Source organism: Phyllobates terribilis, unplaced genomic scaffold, assembly GCF_046119375.1.
Source record: "Phyllobates terribilis strain yellow unplaced genomic scaffold, ASM4611937v1 Scaffold_1__5_contigs__length_1240528914, whole genome shotgun sequence".
Taxonomy (NCBI): Eukaryota; Metazoa; Chordata; class Amphibia; order Anura; family Dendrobatidae; genus Phyllobates; species Phyllobates terribilis.
Window position 1 is genome coordinate 1,017,119,168 of NW_027362761.1, and position 23,345 is coordinate 1,017,142,512.

The following is a 23,345-nucleotide window of genomic DNA, read 5'->3' on the forward strand; positions in this document are numbered from 1 at the left end:
AGTGTGTCTGTGACTGTTCAGACACCAATATGTCTGTTCAAAAGAGTCTGGTGTAGGCCAGATAACTAGAACTGTGGTTTTGCAGTTCCACGGGTCAAATCTCTGTATTATCCTGCTTTTGGCATTTTTTCAAGAAAAAAAAACAGTAATAGTGTCTGCCTGACTGTTCAGACTCAAATATATTTGTTTAAAAGAGTCTGGTGTAGGCCAGATAACTAGAACGGTGGTTTTGCAGTTTCACGGTTCAAATCTCTGTATTATCCTGCTTTTGCCATTTTTTCCGTAAAAAAAAACAGTAATAGTGTCTCCCTGACTGTTCAGACACCAATATATTTGTTTAAAAGAGTCTGGTGTAGGCCAGATAACTAGAACTGTGGTTTTGCAGTTCCACGGGTCAAATCTCTGTATTATCCTGCTTTTGGCATTTTTTCCGTAAAAAAAAAATAGTAATAGTGTCTCCCTGACTGTTCAGACACAAATATATCTGTTTAAAAGAGTCTGGTGTAGGCCAGGTAACTATAACTGTCATTTTGCAGTTCCACAGTTCAAATCTGGAAGCACTGCAGTACTGCCTCAGCCAAGCGGCAACAGGCTGTGATGAAACTCATAAGCTTAGGTGATAAACCTCACACTGCTTGTGAGTTGTGGACAGCTGTGAAAGAGCAGGAAGATCTCTAGCTGAGACCGCTGAACCTACATCCAGGCATGGTCATGTGTGACAATAGCCGTAACCTGGTGGCGGCTCTGAGGCGAGGCGAGATCACACACGTACCATGCCTGGCTCATGTGCTTAACCTCATGCTTCAGCGGTTTCTTAAATCGTACCCAGAGTTGCCAGATCAAAGTATGCCGCCTGTCAGCTCATTTTCGCAAGTCGGCTACAGCTTCCGCCGCCCTTGCTGTGTTGCAGCAGCGTTTGCAGCTTCCAGCACACCGACTGGTGTGTGATGTCCCCACACATTGGAACTCTACCCTCCACATGTTGCAAAGGATTTGTGATCAGAAGAGAGCAGTTATGGAGTACCAGCTGCAATAACACCATCGATATTCAGGTCAGACTCCACACAAAAGACCTCAGGAGTGGACCTGGATGTCTGACATATGTACCATCCTGACAAACTTTGAGGAGTCCACCAAGATGTTGAGTGGCGATGACGCCATCATTAGTGTCAGCATCCCACTTGTCTGTCTTTTGCAACGATCTCTGCAGAGAATTAAAGAGGAGGCATTGCAGCCAGAGTATGATGAGATGGATCAAGAAGCCGTAGCGGGCGATTACACACAGCCCAGCCTCATCTCATTCCAATCTGCATTGGGGGACAATGAGGGAGAGGAGGAGGAGGAGGAGGAAGAACAGGAGCTGGTATCATGCGCTGTAGAAGGTAGTACCTGTACAACTGTGATACCGTCGGTTCAGCGTAGGTGGCCTGAGGACAGGGGGGAGGAGGAGGAGAGCATGGTCAGTCGTCATCTTGGTGAGGATACGGTAGTCTTGCCCGTTACCAGTCTGGCACACACGGCTAACTTTATGTTACGCTGCCTTAACCATGACCCTCGCGTTGTCAAAATGTTGGGAGACAATCATTACTGGTTGGTGACACTTTTAGACCCCCGTTACAAGGAGAACTTTCACTCTCTTATTCCTGAGGTGGAGAGGTCTGCAAAAATGTGACAGTACCAGAAGGCCCTTGCTGCAGAACTGTTAAAAAAATTCCCATCTGAACACGCTAGCGGCAAAGGTCACAGTTTGTTTACCAACTAAGGTGTACAGGCAAGAGAGACGCAACTCCAATCCAGCCAGCAGAGGCAGGGGAACACTGTCAACATTCTGGGACAGTTTTCTGAGACCCGCCCAGCTTACAGGCCCTGAGGCGCAGGGTAATTTCACAAGGAGTGGAAAGTTTCAAAAGATGGTGAGGGAGTACCTTGCCGACCGTACCAGCATCCTCCGTGATTCCTCTGTGCCTTTTAATTATTGGGTATCCAAGCTGGACACTTTGAATGAACTCGCTCTGTACGCCTTGGAGATCTTGGCCTGCCCTGCCGCTAGCGTGTTATCGGAGCGTGTTTTTAGTGCCGCTGGGGGAATTATAACTGATAAGCGCACTCGCCTGTCAACTTACAAGCTGACCCTTATCAAAATGAACAAGGGCTGGATTGGGCCAGACTTCTCATCGCCACCAAATGACAGCAGAGTAACATAAAGTCAAATCCACTGTGTTATTTCGGGAGGTGTATTCCCATGCACCGCTTCACACCCACACATGGGTATACGCCTCCTCATCTCGGCTGTTTATTGCTCTTCTCCTTATCTTCAGCCTCCACCACCACTATACCACCAGGGTAACTGTGGCCCGTGTTGCCAGCATTGCAAGTTACTCCGTCCTAATTTTTGGCAGCTTTTGCTTGGAAGGCATAGGCAAAGACTATGGGAGACCCACTCCCCAATAATGGGAATAATGCTTTTAATATGCTGTACTGCATGGCTCTTGTAAGGGGCATTAAAATCATCTTGTTAAGCTACTGCAACCTCCACGTCATTTCCAAGGGGCATTAAAACCGTCTTGTTAAGCTACTGCGACCTCCACCATTTTTCCAAGGGGCATTAAAACAGTCTTGTTAAGCTACTGTGACTACCACCAATATTCCAAGGGACATTAAAACCATCTTGTTAAGCTACTGCAACCTCCAACACTTCTCCAAGGGGAATTAAAACCGTCTTGTTAAGCTACTGCGACCTCCACTATTCTTCCAAGGGGCATTAAAACCGACTTGTTAAGCTACTGCGACCTCCACCACTCTTCCAAGGGGCATTGATATTGTCTTTTTATTCCACTGCGACCTCCACCATTCTTCCAAGGGGCATTAAAACCGTCTTGATAAGCTACTGCGACCTCCACCACTTTTCCAAGGAGCATTGATATTGTCTTTTTATTCCACTGCGACTTCCATCATTCTTCCAAGGGGCATTAAAACAGTCTTGTTAAGCTACTGCGACCTCGACGTCTCTTTCAAGGGGCATTAAAACCGTCTCGTTAAGCTACTGCGACCTCCACCTCTTTTCCAAGGGGCATTAAAACATCTTGTTAAGCTACTGCAACCTCCATGTCTCTTCCAAGGGGCATTAAAACCGTATTGTTAAGCTACTGGGACCTCCAACACTTTTCCAAGGGGCATTAAAACCGTTTTATTAAGCTATAGCGACCTCCAACACTTCTCCAAGGGGCAGTAAAACCGTCTTGTTAAGCTACTGTGACCTCCACCACTTTTCCAAGGGGCAATGATATTGTCTTTTTATTCCACTACATTCTCCACCATTCTTCCAAAGGGCATTAAAACCGTCTTGTTAAGCTACTGCGACCTCCACTTCTTTTCCAAGGGGCAATAAAACAGTCTTGTTAAGCTACTGCGACCTCCACGTCTTTTCCAATGGGCGTTAAAACCGTCCTTTTAAGCTACTGCGACCTCCACCACTTTTCCAAGGGGCAATAAAACTGTCTTGTTAAGCTACTGCGACCTCCACGTCTTTTCCAATGGGCATTAAAACCGTCTTTTTAAGCTACTGCGACATCCACCACTTTTCCAAGGGGCAATAAAACCATCTTGTTAAGCTACTGCGACCTCCACCACTTTTCCAAGGGGTATTAAAACTGTCTTTTTAAGTTACTGCGACCTCAAACACTATTCTAAGGGGCATTAAAAATGTCTTGTTAAGCTACTGTGACCTCCACCACTTTTCCAAGGGGCATTGATATTGAATTTTTATTCCACTGCAACCTCCATCATTCTTCCAAGGGGCATTAAAACCGTTTTGTTAACCTACTGCGACCTCCACCATTCTTCCAAGGAGCATTAAAACCGTCTTGTTAAGCTACTGCGACCTCCACCACTTTACCAAGGGGCATTGATCTTGTCTTTTTATTAGACTTAGACCTCCACCATTCTTCCAAGGGGCATTAAAACCGTTTTGTTAAGCTACTGCGACCTCCACCACTTTTCCAAGGGGCATTGATATTGAATTTTTATTCCACTGCGACCTCAACTATACTTCCAAGGGTCATTAAAACAGTTTTTTTAAGCTACTGCGACCTCTACCACATTTTCAAGGGGCATTGATATTGTCTTTTTATTCCACTGCGACCTCCACCAATCTTCCAAGGGGCATTGAAACTGTCTTGTTAAGCTACTGCGACCTCCACCATTCTTCCAAGGAGCATTAAAACCGTCTTGTTAAGCTACTGCGACATCCACCACTTTTCCAAGGGCCATTGATATTGTCTTTTTATTCCACTGCAACCTCCAACATTCTACCAAGGGGCAATAAAACCGTCTTGTTAAGCTACTGCAACCTCCGCCACTTTTCCAAGGGGCATTAAAACCGTCTTGTTAAGATACTGCGACCTCCACCACTTTTCCAAGGGGCATTAAAACCATCTTGTTAAGCTACTGCGACCTCCACCACTTTTCCAAGGGGCATTAAAACTGTCTTTTTAAGTTACTGCGACCACCAACACTTTTCCAAGGGGCATTAAAACCATCATGTTAAGCTACTGCGACCTTCAACACATCCCCAATGGGCATTAAAACCATCTTGTTAAGCTACTACGACCTCCACCACTTTTCCAAGGGGCATTGATATTGTCTTTTTATTCCACTACAACCTCCACCATTCTTCCAAGGGGTATTAAAACCGTCTTGTTAAGCTACTGCGACCTCCACCATTCTTCCAAGGAGCATTAAAACCATCTTGTTAAGCTACTGCGACCTCCACCACTTTTCCAAGGGGCATTGATATTGTCTTTTTATTCCACTGCGACCTCCAACATACTACCAAGGGGCAATAAAACCGTCTTGTTAAGCTACTGCAACCTCCACCACTTTTCCAAGGGGCATTAAAACCGTCTTGTTAAGATACTGCGACCTCCACCACTTTTCCAAGGGGCATTAAAACCATCTTGTTAAGCTACTGCGACCTTCACCACTTTTCCAAGGGGCATTAAAACCGTCTTGTTAAGATACTGTGACCTCCACCACTTTTCCAAGGGGCATTAAAACCATCTTGTTAAGCTACTGCGACCTCCACCACTTTTCCAAGGGGCATTAAAACTGTCTTTTTAAGTTACTGCGACCTCCAACACTTTTCCAAGGGGCATTAAAACCGTCTTGTTAAGCTACTGCGACCTTCAACACTTCTCCAAGGGGCATTAAAACCGTCTTGTTAAGCTACTACGACCTCCACCATTTATCCAAGGGGCATTAAAACTGTCTTGTTAAAGTACTGCGACCTCCACCATTCTTCCAAGGTGCATTAAAACTGTCTTGTTAAGCTACTGCGACCTCCAACACTTTTCCAAGGGGCATTAAAACCATCTTGTTAAGCTACTGCGACCTCCAACACTTCTCCAAGGGGTATTAAAACTGTCTTATTATGCTACTGCGACCTCCACCATTCTTCCAAGGGGCATTGATATTATCTTTTTATTCCACTGCGACCTCCATCATTCTTCCAAGGGGCATTAAAACCGTTTTGTTAAGCTACTGCGACCTCCACCACTCTTCCAAGGGGCATTGATATTGTCTTTTTATTTAACTGTGACCTCCACCATTCTTCCAAGGGGCATTAAAACGGTCTTGTTAAGCTATTGCAACCACGACGTCTCTTCCAAGGGGCATTAAAACCGTCTTGTTAAGCTACTGTGACCTCCACCACTTTTCCAAGGGGCATTAAACCGTCTTGATAAGCTACTGCGACCTCCATGTCTCTTACAAGGGGCATTAAAACCGTCTTATTAAGCTACTGCGACCTCCAACACTCTTCCAAGGGGCATTACAACTGTCTTGTTAAGCTACTGCGACCTCCAACACTTCTCCAAGGGGCATTAAAACCGTCTTGTTAAGCTACTGTGACCTTCACCACTTTGACAAGGGGCATTGATATTGTGTTTTCATTCCACTGCGACCACCACCATTCTTCCAAAGGGCATTAAAACCGTCTTGTTAAGCTACTGCGACCTCCAACACTTTTCCAAGGGGCATTAAAACCGTATTGTTAAGCTACTGCGACCTCCAACACATTTCCAAGGGGCATTGAAACCGTCTTGTTATGCTACTGCGACCTCCACCACTTTTCCAAGGGGCATTAATACCATCTTGTTAAGCTACTGCGACATTCATCACTTCTCCAAGGGCGTTAAAACCGTCTTGTTAAGCTAATGCGACCTCCACCACTTTACCAAGGGGCATTGATATTGTCTTTTTATTCCACTGCGACCTCCACCATTCTTCAAAGGGGCATTAAAAGCATCTTGTTAAGCTACTGCGACCTCCACAATTCTTCCAAGGGGCATTAAAAATGTTTTGTTAAGCTACTGCGACCTCCACCACTTTTCCAAGGGGCATTGATATGGTATTTTTATTCCACTGCGATCTCCACCATTCTTCAAAGGGGCATTAAAAGCATCTTGTTAAGCTACTGCGACCTCCACCATTCTTCCAAGGGGTATTAAAACCATTTTGTTAAGCTACTGCGACCTCCACCATTCTTCCAAGGGGCATTAAAACAGTTTTGTTAAGCTACTGCGACCTCCAAGACTTTTCCAAGGGGCATTGATATTGTCTTTTTATTCCACTGCGACCTCCACCATTCTACCAAGAGGCATTAAAACCTTCTTGTTAAGCTACTGCGACCTCCACCACTTTTCCAAGGGGCATTAAAACAGTCTTGTTAAGCTACTGCGACCTCCACCACTTTTCCAAGGGGCATTAAAACCGTCTTGTTAAACTACTGCGACCTCCAACACTCTTCCAAGGGACATTAAAACCGTCTTGTTAAGCTACTGCGACCTCCAACACTTCTCCAAGGCGCATTAAAACCGTCTTGTTAAGCTACTGCAACCTTCACCACTTTGACATGTGGCATTGATATTGTCTTTTCATTCCACTGTGACCTCCACCATTCTTCCAAAGAGCATTTTAACCGCCTTGTTAAGCTACTGCGACGTCCACCACTTTTCCAAGGGGCATTAAAACCATCTTGTTAAGCTACTGCGACCTCCACCACACTTTCAAGGGGCATTAAAACCATCTTGTTATGCTACTGCGACCTCCACCACTTTTCCAAGGGGCAATAAAACAGTCTTGTTAAGCTACTGCGACCTCCAACACTTCTCGAAGGGGCATTAAAACCGTCTTGTTAAGCTGCTGCGACATCCACCACTTTACCAAGGGGCATTAATATTGTCTTTTTATTCCACTGCGACCTCCACCATTCTTCAAAGGGGCATTAAAAGCGTCTTGATAAGCTACTGCGACCTCCACCATTCTTCCAAGGTGCATTAAAACCGTTTTGTTAAGCTACCTCGACCTCCACCACTCTTCCAAGGGGCATTGATATTGTCTTTTTATTCCACTGCGACCTCCACCATTCTTCCAAGGGGCATTGAAACCGTCTTGTTAAGCTTCTGCGACCTCCACCACTTTTCCAAGTGGCATTGATATTGTCTTTTTATTCCACTGCGACCACTACCATTCTACCAAGAGGCATTAAAACCACCTTGCTAAGCTTCTGCGACCTCCACCACTTTTCCAAGGGGCATTGATATTGTCTTGTTAAGCTACTGCGACCTCCACCACTTTTCCAAGGGGCATTAAAATCGTCTTGTTAAGCTACTGCGACTAGTGTTGAGCCACCCCCTTAGTGTTCGAGTTCGGTTCAGTTCGTCGAACACCTTCGAACACCGTTAAAACCAATGACAGGCAAACAAAAACACATAGAAACACATAGAAAACACCTTCAAAGGTGTCCAAAAGCTGGCAAACTGCTCAGAAGACATAACTAACACATGGAAAAGTGACAAGTACATATAGTCATGCGAAAAGAAAAGAGGTGGAGGAGTAAAAGGGGGGGGGACACAGATATAGGCATGTCATGCCCTTCTAAAATCCAAAAAGTGAGAAGCCGACACGGCCAGTCCGTTCCTGCCCATGCCACCTCCGTTTGTGCCAGAGCCACGGTGGACACTGACGGCCAGCCCCCCTCTCCCAATACTGGTGCCTGTCCGCTGGTGGGTCGAGCGAGCCCCCCTGTGGTGGAGGCAGCTCTAAGCTTTTTAACTTAAATTGTTTCTCTAATTTGAATGAATACACTTTAAATCATTTTACAAGGATCTATTGAAAGGCAAGTCTCATGCCAGCAGCCGCGTAATTCCAGCTCCAGTAGCATCCACTAAAGCTGCTGCAGTTAAAAAGCTTTTATAAGGATCGAGCTCGGCTGTCCACCGCAAGGCGTCCTACCGCCAGTCCCAGCCCCTATGCCTTGGGGTGCCTCCTGATGCTCTTCACTGAGTATCCCGTGGTCCCGAAGCATTTCCTTTGAAAAAATTAAGTGTCCAAACTACAGGTGGTGTAGCTTGCTTAACAGCCGGGATAATCCTCTGACTAGCAGACACTGCTACTAGGCACAAAGTATTTCCTGGGCTAGATGCAGTTAAAAATTTGTAATTAGATACTCTAGTTGGATGCTGAGAAAGCATTCCATAGAGTCTCCTGGCACGCCATATATTATTCTCTTAAAAAGCTTGGGGTAGGGGTCTAGGGGACCCTTTTATAGCCAAAATCATGGCCCTGTATCGCAATGCGTCACCTAGGCTGAAGATAAATGTAACTGTAGCACCCCGAGGGCTCGGTTGCTGCAGAGGTATTGCACCTCACCCAGAGGTGTGATATCTCACTCTCAGGTAAGGATGGAGTGTGGATCAGGACCCCGATACCTGCATGCATTACACCACATTGCCGTGGGGCAGGGCGACCAATATGCCCCTGAGATGGGCACGACAGTCCCTGTCCCTGGCTGCAGTGGGGGGAGGGAACACTGAGGAAGGGGAACCCTGTAGTGCAGGAGCAGGGAGGAAGCAGTTCCTGGGTGCATTGAGAAGGGAGTATAAAAGGTGGGCACCATCTTAGTTCAGTGCAGAGAAGTCTGAGCAGAAGTGACTGGGAGCAGGGGCTCTGCATGAGCTCTGCTCCAGAGGCGGGCCTAGTAACAGAGGCCCAGGCCTGGAAGAGGGAGAAGGAAGGAAGAGGAGCGGAGAAGGCTCCAGGAATGAGGAATGAAGGGATCCCAGGGGTGTGGACGGGCGAGTCGCCACCGCTCGCCCGAATCCACCTGCGTGGAGGGGTCAGGCCAAAGGGGGAGACCGGTCCCCGAAACTAGTGGAGGCGGAAAACGACCCTCAGCTAGAAACCGGAGGCTGTGACATTTTATGTGGCGCAGACCCTCGCTACACCCGCTGGGAGGGCAGCACATAGGGTCAGGGAAACTGGAGCCAAGTTTACCAAGAGGAGGCCCGAGGCAGCCGGACAGAAGGGTTGGTAAGAAAGGCCAGACAAAGGACACACAAAGGGGGTCCTGTGAAGCGCTCCAAAGTTATCTGGGAGTTGTCTGAGCCCCTCACCAGGTGAGCACTGTACGACGTGGGCAGCCGTTACCTGCAGAAGTGGTCTGGATAATAAGAACTGTGAGTAAAGGCCCTGGACTGCATCACTGACTCCGTGTCGTTACTGCTGCTGCCCTGCACCATCACCCCCATCCTCCGCATACACTGCCCTGAGGCTATACTCCTCCCGTGGGGAGTTATGCTACGCTCTGCTGCACCCACAACACCAGCCTCAGTGGTCAGCCCTGCAGTGGCGGTTCACTCTGATCGCAATCCACGGGTGGCGTAGTCGGACATTTAAACATCAAAACCACATAAATAGTTCCGCCACTGGTTTGACCGCCCTGAGCCACGGAACCGGGTCGCCGCCACGGAGACTACAACCACCAGCATCCACCAAAAAGGGTCCGGCTCCGGATGTCCCAAGGCCCAGGGGGCGCGTCAGAACATTTTCATCACCTTTCATAATCACCAATGGGACACGGCAGGGATGTCCTCTGTCCCCTCTCTTATACATCCTAGAGACGGAGCACCTGCTCTCATCAATTCGCCATAACCCCCATATATTAGGTGGATTGAGGTGGGAGGCACCGAGTACAAGTGTTCTACATTTGCTGATGATGTCAATCACATATATCCATCAGCAGGCTGTTATGGCTGAAATAGATCACTTTGTTACATGGTCAAATTTTAAAATCAATACAGCGAAGTCTGAGGCCCTCGATGTCTCCCTCCCCAAATCCATACAGGATTCCATCCAGTCCAACTTTCCCTTTGCCTGGCCCTCACAGGGTATCAAATTCTTAGGAATTCCTATTCATAGAGACCTCTCCCGTCTATGTTATCTTAATTTTGGGCCCTTTATTGAACAACTCCATACAGACCACGGTTGGCAAGATAGAACTGTAAGATTCACTACGTGAACCACTGGTGTTTTGTGGAAAAGCACATGTACACTGTGTTCCAAATTATTATGCAAAAAGTGTTTAGGAGTGATAAGGGAAGAATTTGTTTGTTTGTCAGTTAAACTCATTGATGGTGATGTGTGTCAGGGCTCTTTATATTACTGTAAGCAATTGCAGACACCTGTGCTAATTAGTTTGGCAGGTGTGTCCAATGAACGGCAAGACTACTTAAGAAGGCTGTCCCACATTATTAAGCAGCCTACATTTTCTGCCAAAATGGGAAAGAAAAAGGATGTGTCGGCTGCTGAGAAGCAACAAATTGTGGAGTGTTTAGGTCAAGGCATGACTACAATCAACATTGTGCGATGATCAGGATGAAGTGTCTTGGCAATCAAGAAGTATGTAGCTGATTCACAGTACACACGTGTGCGTGCTGATAAGGGCAAATTGAGGACTCTTTCCTACAGGCAATTACGTCAGGTTAAAAGAGCAGCGGCAAAAAAGCCTTGTCATAGCAGCAGACAAGTTTTTGAAGCTGCTGGTGCCTCCAACATCCCCCGAACAACAAGATGCAGGGTCCTTCAGAGGTTTGCAGCTGTGCGTACGCCATCCTGTTGACCTCCTCTATCCACTGCACACAAGCAGAAACGGCTCCAGTGGGCCAAACATTACATGAAGACTGATTTCAAAACTGTTTTGTTCACGGATGAGTGCCGTGCAACGCTCGATGGTCCTGATGGATGGAGTGGAGGATGGCTGGTTGATGGACACCCCACGCAAACACGGCTACAGCGCCAACAATGAGGAGGTGGAGTAATATTTTGGGCTGGAATCATGGGGAGAGAGATTGTCAGCCCCTTTAGGATCCCTGAAGGGGTAAAGATGAACTCCATAATGTATGTGGAGTTTCTCAAACAGCACTTCCTGCCATGGTTCAAGAAGAAGAACCGTGTATTCCACAGCAAGATCATTTTCGTGCATGATAATGCACCGTCTCATGCTACACATAACACATCTGCATCTCTGGCTGATATGGGCATAAAAGGGGACAAATTTATGGTGTGACCCCTCATGCTCCCCTGACCTCTACCCCATTCATAACCTCTGGAGCATCATCAAAAGGAGTGTCTATGATGGCGGGAGGCAGTTCACATCTAAGCAACAGCTCTGGGAGGGTATTCTGTCCTCATGCAAAACAATTGAAGCAGAAACCATCCAAAACCTGACAAATTCAATGGACGAGAGAGTTCAGAAGCTCCTTTCGAACAAGGGGTCCTATGTGCAAATGTAACATCACCTAGAATAAAGTTTTGAGTTGAAAACTGTTTGATTTCAGTTTCTAATAACCTGCTAATGCTTATAATTTCAAAAATGACCATTTTTTTGGTCTTTATTAAAATTAAAAGGTTGATCGAAGAGTGTGGGGGATCTAAGAGTGTGGCAACCCAGTAGCCAGGATTACTTCCAATTCTGACAATCTGAGGGTCATGTTGCAGGTAGTGCAGCAAGAAGGCACTTATGTGTCTTGCGCATCTCGGAGCCCCAAAATAATTTTCCGGGCTAGATGCAACTTAAAATTATTATTAATTTTAAATCTGGTGGAGCTTAGTATAGATGGCCTAATAGAATCAGTACTGCACACTGCTACAAAGCCCAAATAATTTTCCAGCCAAGATACAGATAAACATGATTAGTAATTTTAAATCTGGTGGAGCTTAGTATAGATGGCCTAATAGAATCATTACTGCACACTGCTACAAAGCCCAAATAATTTTCCAGCCAAGATACAGATAAACATGATTAGTAATTTTAAATCTGGTGGAGCTTAGTATAGATGGCCTAATAGAATCATTACTGCACACTGCTACAAAGCCCAAATAATTTTCCAGCCAAGATACAGAAAAACATGATTAGTAATTTGAAAGCTTAAAACGGTTGGTGAGGTGATTTTAACCAATCATCAAGCTTTTACTCTATCTAGGATGACACAGGGGTAGAAAAGTCTTTTCGGATCCATGATTTGTTCATCTTTATGAACGTGAGTCTGTCTACATTATCAGTGGAGAGCCGCGTGCGCTTATCTGTCAGCACACCACCAGCAGTGCTGAACACACGTTCAGACAGAACGCTGGCTGCGGGACATGACAAGATCTCCAAGGCGTAAGTGGTGAGCTCTGGCCATTTATCCAGATTGGAAGCCCAAAAAGAGCAAGGGTCCAGTGACACAGTCATGGCTTCAATGTTTACTTGGAGATACTCCTGTACCATCGTCTCTAGGCGTTGACTATGTGTCAGACTTCTTGTCTCCTGTGGCCTTGCAAAGGATGAGCTAAAAAAGTGGTGAAATGATTCCGCAAAATTGATGTTACCAGCAGATACTGTGTTTCTGTTACGGTTTGAGTGCTGAACACTCGACGGTCCCACTGTTGGCAAGTTGGAACTGTGAGATTCACTACGTGCACCACTGGTGTTTTGTGGAAAAGCACATGTAAGATTCTGCAACAGTCTCTGCTGATACTCCTGCATGCGTGCATCCCTTTCTATGGCAGGAATAATTTCTGCAAATTTACTTTTGTACCGGGGATCTAACAGTGTGGCAACCCAGTAGTCAGGATTATTTCTAATTCTCCCAATTCGAGGGTCATGTTGCAGGTAGTGCAGCAAGAAGGCACTCATGTGTCATGCGCATCCAGGAGCACCAAGTCCCTGTTGTGTTGGTGGCGAGGTAACAATCATGCTTCCTTCCTCTGTCCTCTCCCCCCAACCTCGCACAACAGAAATGTGATCAAGGTCTCCCTCATCTGATGAGTCTTCCATCAGTTCGTCCTCCACTTCTTCCTGGGCTCCTGCACCTTCCTCACTAGTTTGGCTGCTACCATGCGCCCTGGTAAAACCATCTCCCCCACCGTCACATGCCTGCCGCCCTGGTGCTGCCAACCGTCTGGACCTTGCAGATGTTAGCCCTTCCACATACAACTCCTCCTCCTCTACTTCCTCCACCTCCTCTTGTGCCACCACCTGACTCCGAATTCTGTTTAGCATGTGCTCCAGTATGTAAATCACCGGAATAGTCATGCTGATAATGGCATCGTCAGCACTAAACATCTTCGTCGCTATTTCAAAACTGTGCAGAAGGGTGCATAGGTCCCTGATCTGAGACCACTCCTCCAGCGTGATTTGCCCCACCTCTGGATCCCGTTGGCCCAGGCTATACGTCAGAACGTATTGCACCAGGGCTTGTCGGTGCTGCCACAGTCGCTGCAACATGTGCAGAGTTGAATTCCACCGGGTAGGCACATCGCATTTTAGCCGGTGAAATGGCAGGCCCAACGACTTCTGTAGAGATGTAAGTCGCTGAGCTGCGGGATGCGAATGGCGGAAGTGCGCACACAGCGACCGTGCCCTCTGCAGAAGGCCATCTAGTCCGGGATAGTGGGCTAAAAATTGCAGGACAACCATGTTCAACATGTGAGCCATACAAGGCACGTGTGTGACATTGCCCCGGCGAAGGGCCGCACCCAGGTTTGCAGCATTGGCCTTCCCTGGCTTCAGGTCCAGTGGAGACAACCATTCATGAAATTGGTTCTCCAGAGCTGACCACAACTCCTCAGCTGTGTGACTCACATTTCTCAGACATTTCAAAGTAAAAACCGCCTGATGACGTTGAGCCCTACTGCCAGCAAAGTAAGGAGGTGTGCAGGATCCCTTCTGCGCAGTTAGAAAGCTTGTGGCATGACCAGACAGGCTTTGGGTGCAGGTGGAGGGCCGAGAGGAGGTTGAGGAGGCCGAAGCAGTGGAGGAACTTTGACATAAAGAGGATTGACGCACAACTCGTGGGGACGGCAAGACTTAGACAGCAGCCCCTTGTCCTGCTGTCACCATAGTTACCCAGTGCCCAGTCAGCGACATGTAACGCCCCTGTCCATGCCTACTCGTCCAAGTGTTTGTGGTGAAATGCGCCCTGTCACACACAGAGTTTCTCAAAGAAGCGGTGATGTTGTGTGCGACATGCTGGTGGAGCGCAGGCACACCTTTCTTTTAGAAGTAGTGCCGACTGGGCATCTGGTACTGGGGCACTGTGACGGACATAAGGTCTCGAAAATCCTCTGTGTCCACCAGGCGGAAAGACAGCATTTCTGTAGCCAAGAGCTTGCAGATGGTGAAATTCAACCTCTTAGCTTTCTCATGGCTAGGAGGAAATGGTCTTTTACTTGTCCACATCTGAGGGACTGAGGGCTGGCTGTTGTGCTTAGACGGGGTTGATAAGGGTGTCCCCGGCAAACTGTCTGTCTGTGAGGAAGATGCAGGCAGACATGTTAGGTTGCCTTGATCCAAAGGTGGTGCTATCGATGTCGGACAGTGCTCAACACCAGCTGGTGTTACCACCTCCAAAGAAAATGATGACCTGCCAATCACGCTGGCTGTTGCGGGTAAAGAGGTGGCTGGTCTGCGTCCCAAAACATGTGTGACTGCTGTCCCCCCAGTCACAGAGGATGAAGAGGCCGCAGATGCACAAGATGGGGTAGACGGTGGTTGGCCCGGCCGGCTAGGCCGCATTGTAGCACCGTGAGCTTCCCACTGCAACTTATGCTTCATGTCCATGTGCCTGTTCATGCATGAAGTACTCAAACTATGTATTTTTTGGCCTCTACTTAGCTTTTGTTGACAAATGTTACAGATAACACGAGTTGGGTCATCTTTATCGATCTGAAAAAATTCCCAGGCTATGCAAGGCTTAGCACCCATGCGACCTGAAGAGCCACCACGACTTGTGGTCAGAGGCAGAGTTGTGTTTGAGGATGCAGTTGTGGACGTGCTTCCAGTACTACGTCTCTGTCCAGGAAGGAGCAACCTGACCTCGTCGTCACTAGCATCCTCCTCCACCTCCTCTGCTGACCTCATCTCTTGGCTGACTGTGGGTTGACAGTAAGTGGGATCTCCAACCTCATCATCATCACCCTGTGTGTTATCACACCCGTCGTCCTCAGAGCCAACCTGTTCCTGCCCTGACAAAAAACTAAAGTTGTCGCTCCAATCAGGTATTTGAGTCTCATCATCGTCTTCCTCATTGTCTCCACCAACAGGAGTTACAGTTTGGGAATGAGGGTCTACATTATGGTCAGAACCTTCTGCGTCTGGTCCTGGATCCGACTCATAAAGATTCTGGGCATCAGTGCAGATCATTTCCTCGTCTGGATTCACAGAAGTGCTGGAGCCGACCTCTGATTCCCAGGCTATAGTATGAGTAAACAGCTCTGCAGACTCAACCATCTGTTCTACCTCATACTCAGACGGGCAGCTGGAGATTTGGGAGCTGTGAGGAAGCAAGTGCGATTGGGGTGACACCTCTGAGGACTGGAGTATTTGTGATATTGAAGTTGATGTGGAGGAGAGCCCACTTAAAGGAGCACTTGATATCCGTTGAAGCACCTGCTGTTTTTGTGCCTCATCTGGAATTTGTAGCGATTGGCATGGCCGTAAGAAAGGGATCTTATCACATTGTCCGCTAAAAGAAGTAGACATTTTAGTTTTGCTGGAAGATGGTCTTTCTTCTGCAGATGTTACTGTTGCTTTAACACCTACTCCACGGACACAACCTTTTTTCCCCTTCCCAACACGCCTATTCCCCTTTCCACCAGCAGCAGGCCTTTTTCCACTCATTTTGGTGGTTAACTAATTCACAACTCTGGAATTGTTTGTACAAAAAAACAATGGATGGGAACCGAGCAGAGCTGAGTGGCCAAACTGTGGTATTAGGCCAAAACTATTGTCTGGGTTAGATGCAGAAAAAAATTATATTCAGTTTGCAACCTGATGGAGGTCAGTATAGATGGACTAATAGAACAAGTCCCACACACAGCTAGAAGGCCAAATATTTTTTCAGAGCTAGATGCAGAAAAATATTATATTCAATTTGCAACCTGATGGAGGTCAGTATAGATGGACTAATAGAACAAGTCCCACACACTGCTAGAAGGCCAAATATTTTTTCAGAGCTAGATGCAGAAAAAAATTATATTCAATTTGCAACCTGAAGGAGGTCAGTATAGATGGACTAATAGAACAAGTCCCACACACTGCTAGAAGTCCAAATATTTTTTCAGAGGTAGATGCAGAAAAATATTATATTCAATTTGCAACGTGATGGAGGTCAGTATAGATGGACTAATAGAACAAGTCCCACACACAGCTAGAAGCCCAAATATTTTTTCAGAGGTAGATGCAGAAAAAAATTATGCTCAGTTTGCAACCTTATGGAGGTCAGTATAGATGGACTAATAGAATGATGCTATGCCCAAAAGGTTTTACTTCACTAGGTGCAGTAAAAAAATTGGTATTCTATACACAGGTGGTGTAGCTTGCAACACAGATATGCTACTCCACTGACTAACACACTCTGCAATAGGCCAAAAAGGATTAGCTTTGCTAGATTTAGCCAAATGCTGTGAAAAAAACTTGCACAGCACTGGCACAGACCTGCCTGGCAAAAACTGATAGAAACTGATGTAACTTAGTCCTGAAAAGGACTGCAATTACAATTAGTCTTTACTCCCACAACCTATCTATTTAAGAGCACAGACCTGCCTGATAAAAGTCGTAGAAAATGCTGTAACCTAGTCCTTAAAAGGACTGCAATCACAACTATTCCCTACTCCCAAGCTATCTGTAGATTTGTGCGAAAATTGGCTTGAAATTAACAAGGTATAGCGCACATAGCAACAGCGGTGCCGTCTAACACGCAGCTGCAGCAGTGAGAAAATGGTGGCGACGGGGAAAATGGCTGGGTCTTATAGGGCAAGGACATGTGACATACACTGCCAATGACACATGCCCTTGCTTGTGTGAAAAAAAGCACTTCGCTCCATGTGTGGGCTGCTGATAGGCTGACAGATTGCACCTCCCCACTGTAAATGCGGGAAAGAGAAAAAAAAAATGGAGATCTTCATTATTCCTGCAGAGATCCATCCCCTGCCCCTCCCCCCGCCCTGCTGTACACTCAAACTGCGTATTAACATTAATTTTCATCATTACTGAGAAAAAATCCAGTTATGATTTTGGTGTACGAACAGTTATCGAACATAACCTCGAACAGTCGAATTTTTTTCAAATTGTTCGTGTTCGCCGAACGGCTCGAACACCGCCCAAAACAGCTCGAATTTGAGATTGGCGAACAGTTCGAGTCGAACAACGCTCGTCTCTAACTGTGACCTCCACCACTTTTCCAAGGGGCATTGATATTGCCTTTTTATTCCACTACAACCTCCACCATTCTTCCAAGGGGCATTAAAACCGTCTTGTTAAGCTACTGCGACCTCCACCACTTTTCCAAGGGGCATTAAAACCGTCTTGTTAAGCTACTGCTACCTCCACGTCTTTTCCAAGGGGCATTAAAACCATCTTGTTAAGCTACTGCGACCTCCATCACTCTTCCAAGGGGCATTGGTATTGCCTTTTTATTCCACTCCGACCTCCTCTATTTTTCCAAGGGGCATTAAAACCGTCTTGTTAAGCTACTGCAACCTCCACATCTCTTCCAAGGGGCATTAAAACCGTCTTTTTAAACCACTCTGAACTCCACAGCTCTTCCAAGGGGCTTTGAAATTTTGTTTTTAATTACTTCTAACCTCCACGACTCTTCCAACGGGCATTGCATTTCCTCCTAATTTTAGTCAGCTTTTGCTTTTCAATGCATAGGAGAACACTAAGGGAGACCCACTCCCCAATAATGGGTAGAATGTTTTTAGTATGCTGTAATCAACATATGTTTCAAGGGGCATTGCAGTTCCTCATATATTTTGGAAAGCCTTCGATTCACTGCTTAGGCCAACAGTGTACAGGAGACCCAGTTGCTATAAATGGAAAAAACGGTTTAGTTAAGGCCCTCTGACCTCCATGTCACTTCCAAGGGGCATTGGAGTGCCTCAAAATTTTTGGTAGCATTGCACTCACTGTATGCCCTATAATTCTGTAGCCAATATGCTCCTTTTTGTACAGAAACATATCCTACAAGACATGTGTGGTTGACGGGCCTGATATTGATGTGAATGGTCCCTGTTCCTCCTGCTCTTTCTCCTTTGCCACCACCTCATCCATCATTCATCACCTGAAGCTTTCTCTTAATGGGAGTCATAGAACTGGGATAGTAGCAGGAAAACATCCAACAATCCTCAGAGGAGGTAGGATATGTGCCAAAATGCTGACCACCTCAGGCCTAGCCGCTACTACATACATGCGCTTGCATTCCAAGGAACAGAAAGCTAAGGAGATGGATGGCCTCATGATCATGAATAATTTCCTCGTTGTGTAGGAGGCCCACCACTGCTGCTGTCTACCTTTTGAACTTTGTGTTGAAGCCTGATTGACCCTGGACCTGCAATCCTTTATGACTGGAGGATGTGTTGCATCCCAGTGTCCAACTGTGTCCTGGCTTCCACAATATTAACCCAGTGTGAAGGCGTCAGTCAGATGGACCATCCCTGGCCACATTCACTTGTCCACGTGTTTGTGGTTAGGCTGTCCTTCAAATAGGGGCGGCTGGGGACCGTTTATGGACACCCGGCAGCCCCAGGCGGCTGGGGACCGTGTGTGGGCACCCGGCCGCCGGGCAGCTGGGGACTGAGTATGGATACCAGGCTGCCGAAGCAGCCATGACATGGTGGCTGGCGTCTGCTTCCACATGCCTAAAAGGCCCAATTTCAAGTGCAAGCAAGCTAGCAGTATGGTATTGCAGCCTGGGGGTGGGTGGGTGGCAGGTTGCACACTTACGCTTGCATTCCAAGAAAACAAAGCAGATGCTAACTTCTATCATCATCATCATGCTCCTCACCTTGGCACTCTCAACTTCCCTGATGGAGAAGCCAGGGCCCACCGGAGGAGTCTGGTTCTTTGGTGGGCTCGTCCAATGCTTCCCTAAAGCTGGCCAGGCTAAGAAAAGTGTGGGGGAAGTTCCCAGGAGAAATAGGGGCAGCTGGGGACCGTTTATGGACACCCGTCCGCCCCCAGGCGGCTGGGGACCGTGCGTGGGCACCAGGCCGGGGGGCGGCTGGGGACCGAGTATGGACACCCGGCCGCCCCCTGGTGGCTTGGGAACGAGCGTGGACACCCGTCTGCCGGGTGGTTGAGGAATGAGTATGGATACCAGGCCACCGACGCAGCCATGACATGGCTAAGAAAAGTGTGGGGGAAGTTCCCAGGAGATATAGGGGTGGCTGGTGACCGTTTATGGACACCCGGCAGCCCCCAGGAAGCTGGGGACCGTGTGTGGGCCGTGGGACGGCAGGGGACCGAGTATGGACACCCGGCCGCCCCCTGGCGACTGGGGACCGAGCGTGGACACCCGGCCACGGGGCGGCTGGGGACCGAGTATGGACACCCGGCCGCCCCCTGGTGGCTGGGGGCTGGGCGTGGTCACTCAGCCGTCGGGCAGCTGGGGACTGAGTATAGATACCAGGCCGCCAACGCAGCCATGACATGGTGGCTGGCGTCTGCCTCCACATGCCTAAAAGGCCCAATTTCAAGTGCAAGCAAGCTAGCAGTATGGTATTGCAGCCTGGGGGTGGGTGGGTGGCAGGCTGCATACTTGTGCTTGCATTGCAAGGAATGGGGGAGGTACAATTGAACACTGCACGGGGATAGTTGCAAGCAGGGGTGGATTAAGAGTAGCAAGGGCCCCGGGCAGTTTAGAAGGCGCGGGCCCCCCTCCCCACCTGATTTATCACGTGACATGTCACATGATCCCCTGTGATAGATCATGTGATAGTTCACGGGAAATTAATTTGCCACAATATTAATTGTGCTGCCTCATCTGAGAGCAGCACAATATTTTGGCCGATACCCTGATTCCAGCGATGTGTCACTTTTTCAGCTGCTTGTTGTCATTTTGAGAAAATCACCGTTTTATCTGCTGCAGATCTAGCAGCTCTCTGAATGCTGCGCCCTGTATAGCCCCACCCACACCACTGATTGGCAGCTTTCTGCCCATGCTCAGTGTACACAGAAATCTACTGATCAGTGATGGGGGTGGGGTCCTACAGAACTTACTAGCCATCTAGTGATAATTACCTTCTGACAAATCAATGATTTTATCAAAACAACACTAAGCAGCCCAGCAAGTGACACATTACTGGAATCAGTGCCTCTAACCCTACATTATGCTGCTCTCAGATTAGGTGGCAAAAACCTGATGACAGATTCCCTTTAAAGGAGCTGTAAACACAAAAAGGTTTGTATTAAAAAAAAATACAAGCCATTTGTGAAATTAACTTTTTTTCATTGTTAATTCACATTAGACTGTATCTTCAACACTTTTGTCAGCAGGTCTTATTACAGACTCTGAATAGGGCAGCTCTCTCCCTCTCCCTCAGCAGAAAGTCACAGCATGGTGAAAAACGGGATCTTTTATGATTTTCTCATAATAAATAAAAAAGGACATGCAAGTCCTCCAAACTATTTTCCGTTTCTCTATAGGGGAGGTCCTAAATCTTTCTTGTTCTTTAGTTGATCACATGTCAAAAAGGCAAAGCATTTACTATGAACTCGCCTAAAAAAATATACACTTGGAGAGTAATATCATCATCTGCATGTAAATATTCCTTGACTCTAAGGGCTCGCTCACACTGTCGTATAACACGGCCGAATGCTATGTGATGTTTTATCGGATAGGACTCGGCCCTATGTTTTACTATGGGACAGTGCGATTATTGGCATGAGAAAATAATCTCATTCGATATTCGGACCATGTGCACCCATACAAGTCTATGGGTGCACGTAAAACATTAGACTGCACTCGGATGTCATCCAAGTGCAGTCCGATGAACACTCACAGAGACTATGGAGAAGATGGAGAAAGTAAGTTCTCCATCTTCTCCATATCTGTGCTGCGAGAGAATCGGATCACACTCAGTTGAAGCTCTGAGTTTGAGCCGAGTGTCATTAGCATAATTGGCCCTATTCTCTTGCTTGAGAGAATATATGGCTTAGTGAGTGGACCCTAACACTGAATAGTAGTGACGGACAGGCACCTCACAAGGGGGATCCATGTAGCTCTCAGAAGTCATGTAGGTAGGGCTTCATTCCATGGGGTAGGGCTTAATTTCAAGGTATATAAAAAAAAATGGACTTCAAATAAAAATTAAATGAACACAAAAAGCACTAATTGAATTATTTTTTTCGGATTTATGTTTGCAGCCCCTTTAAAAACCCTTTGAGGACCAAGGCACATATATGTTCCATAGTTTTAAACTGGAAAAAAATTTGATTGAATAAAATTTAAGGTCCTCGAAGGTTTAAGTTGGTCATAAATTCATATGAATACTTGCTCAAACAATTTCACATGCCAAAAGATGAAGAAGAACAGAATCAAAAATATGACATTAAGTGGAGCACTTACAGGTATTCAAGGTGAAAGAGACTAGCAAAGGCATCGTCTCGAATGACAGTAAATGAGTTAGAATTCAGCAAGCTGAAAATGAAGACAGCAGGTTAGAAGCGAACCAGACTTTATGGTGCTCAGAATTAGTCAAGCAGAATTTATTGACTGCTCTTGCAAAGCACTGAGACTCCCGCTGTGTATAGATGGCGCCATGCGGCCTCCCGCTGTGTATAGATGGCACCGTGCGGCTTCCCGCTGTGTATAGATGGCGCCGTGCGGCCTCCCGCTGTGTATAGATGGCTACGTGCGGCCTCCTGCTGAGTATACGTGTATAGATGGCTACGTGCGGCCTCCTGCTGAGTATAGATGCCGCACGGCGCTCCCCCCAGAGACAGCAGGAGGCCGCACAGCGCCATCTATACTCAGCGGGAGACCGCACGTAGCCATCTATACACAGCAGGAGGCCGCACGGCACCCCCCCCAGAGACAGCAGGAGGCCGCACAGCACCATCTATACTCAGCAAGAGGCCGCACATAGCCATCTATACACAGCGGGAGGCCGCACAACACCCCCCCAGAGAAAGCAGGAGGCCGCAGAGCGCAATCTATACTCAGCGGGAGGCCGCACGTAGCCATCTATACACAGCGGGAGGCCGCACGGCGCCCCCCCAAAGACAGCAGGAGGCCGCACAGCGCCATCTATACTCAGCGGGAGGCCGCACATAGCCATCTATACACAGCGGGAGGCCACACGGCACCCCCCCCAGAGACAGCAGGAGGCCACACAGCGCAATCTATACTCAGCGGGAGGCCGCACGTAGCCATCTATACACAGCGGGAGGCCGCACGGCGCCCCCCCCAGAGACAGCAGGAGGCCGCACAGCACCATCTATACTCAGCGGGAGGCCGCACGTAGCCATCTATACACAGCGGGGAGCCGCACGGCGCCATCAATACACGGCGGGGGTCCGCACGGCGCCATCTATACATAGCGGGGGGCTGCACGTAGCCATCTATACACAGCGGGGGGCCGCACGTAGCCATCTGAACACAGCGGGGGGCCGCACGGCGCCCCCCCAGATACAGCAGGAGGCCGCACGGCGCTAACTATACTCAGCAGGAGGCCGCACGCAGTCACGCACACACACAAACATATACAGACATATACATACACGCATAAACACATTTGAAACACAAAAATACATATAAACAGACATGACACAATGATATCTGCCCACACACATACAAACAGACATCACACAATGACATCTGCCCACACACACACAAACAGACATCACACAATGACATCTGCCTACACACACACACACATACACACACACATACACACACAAACAGACATCACACAAACAGACATCACACAATGACATCTGCCTACACACACACACACACACACACAAACAGACATCACACAATGACATCTGCCTACACACACACACACAAACAGGCATCACACAATGACATCTGCCCACACACACACACACAAACAGACATCACACCATGACATCTGCCCACACACACACACACACACACACAGACATCACACAATGACATCTGCCCCCCCACACACACACACACAAACAGACATCACACAATGACATCTGCTCACACACACAC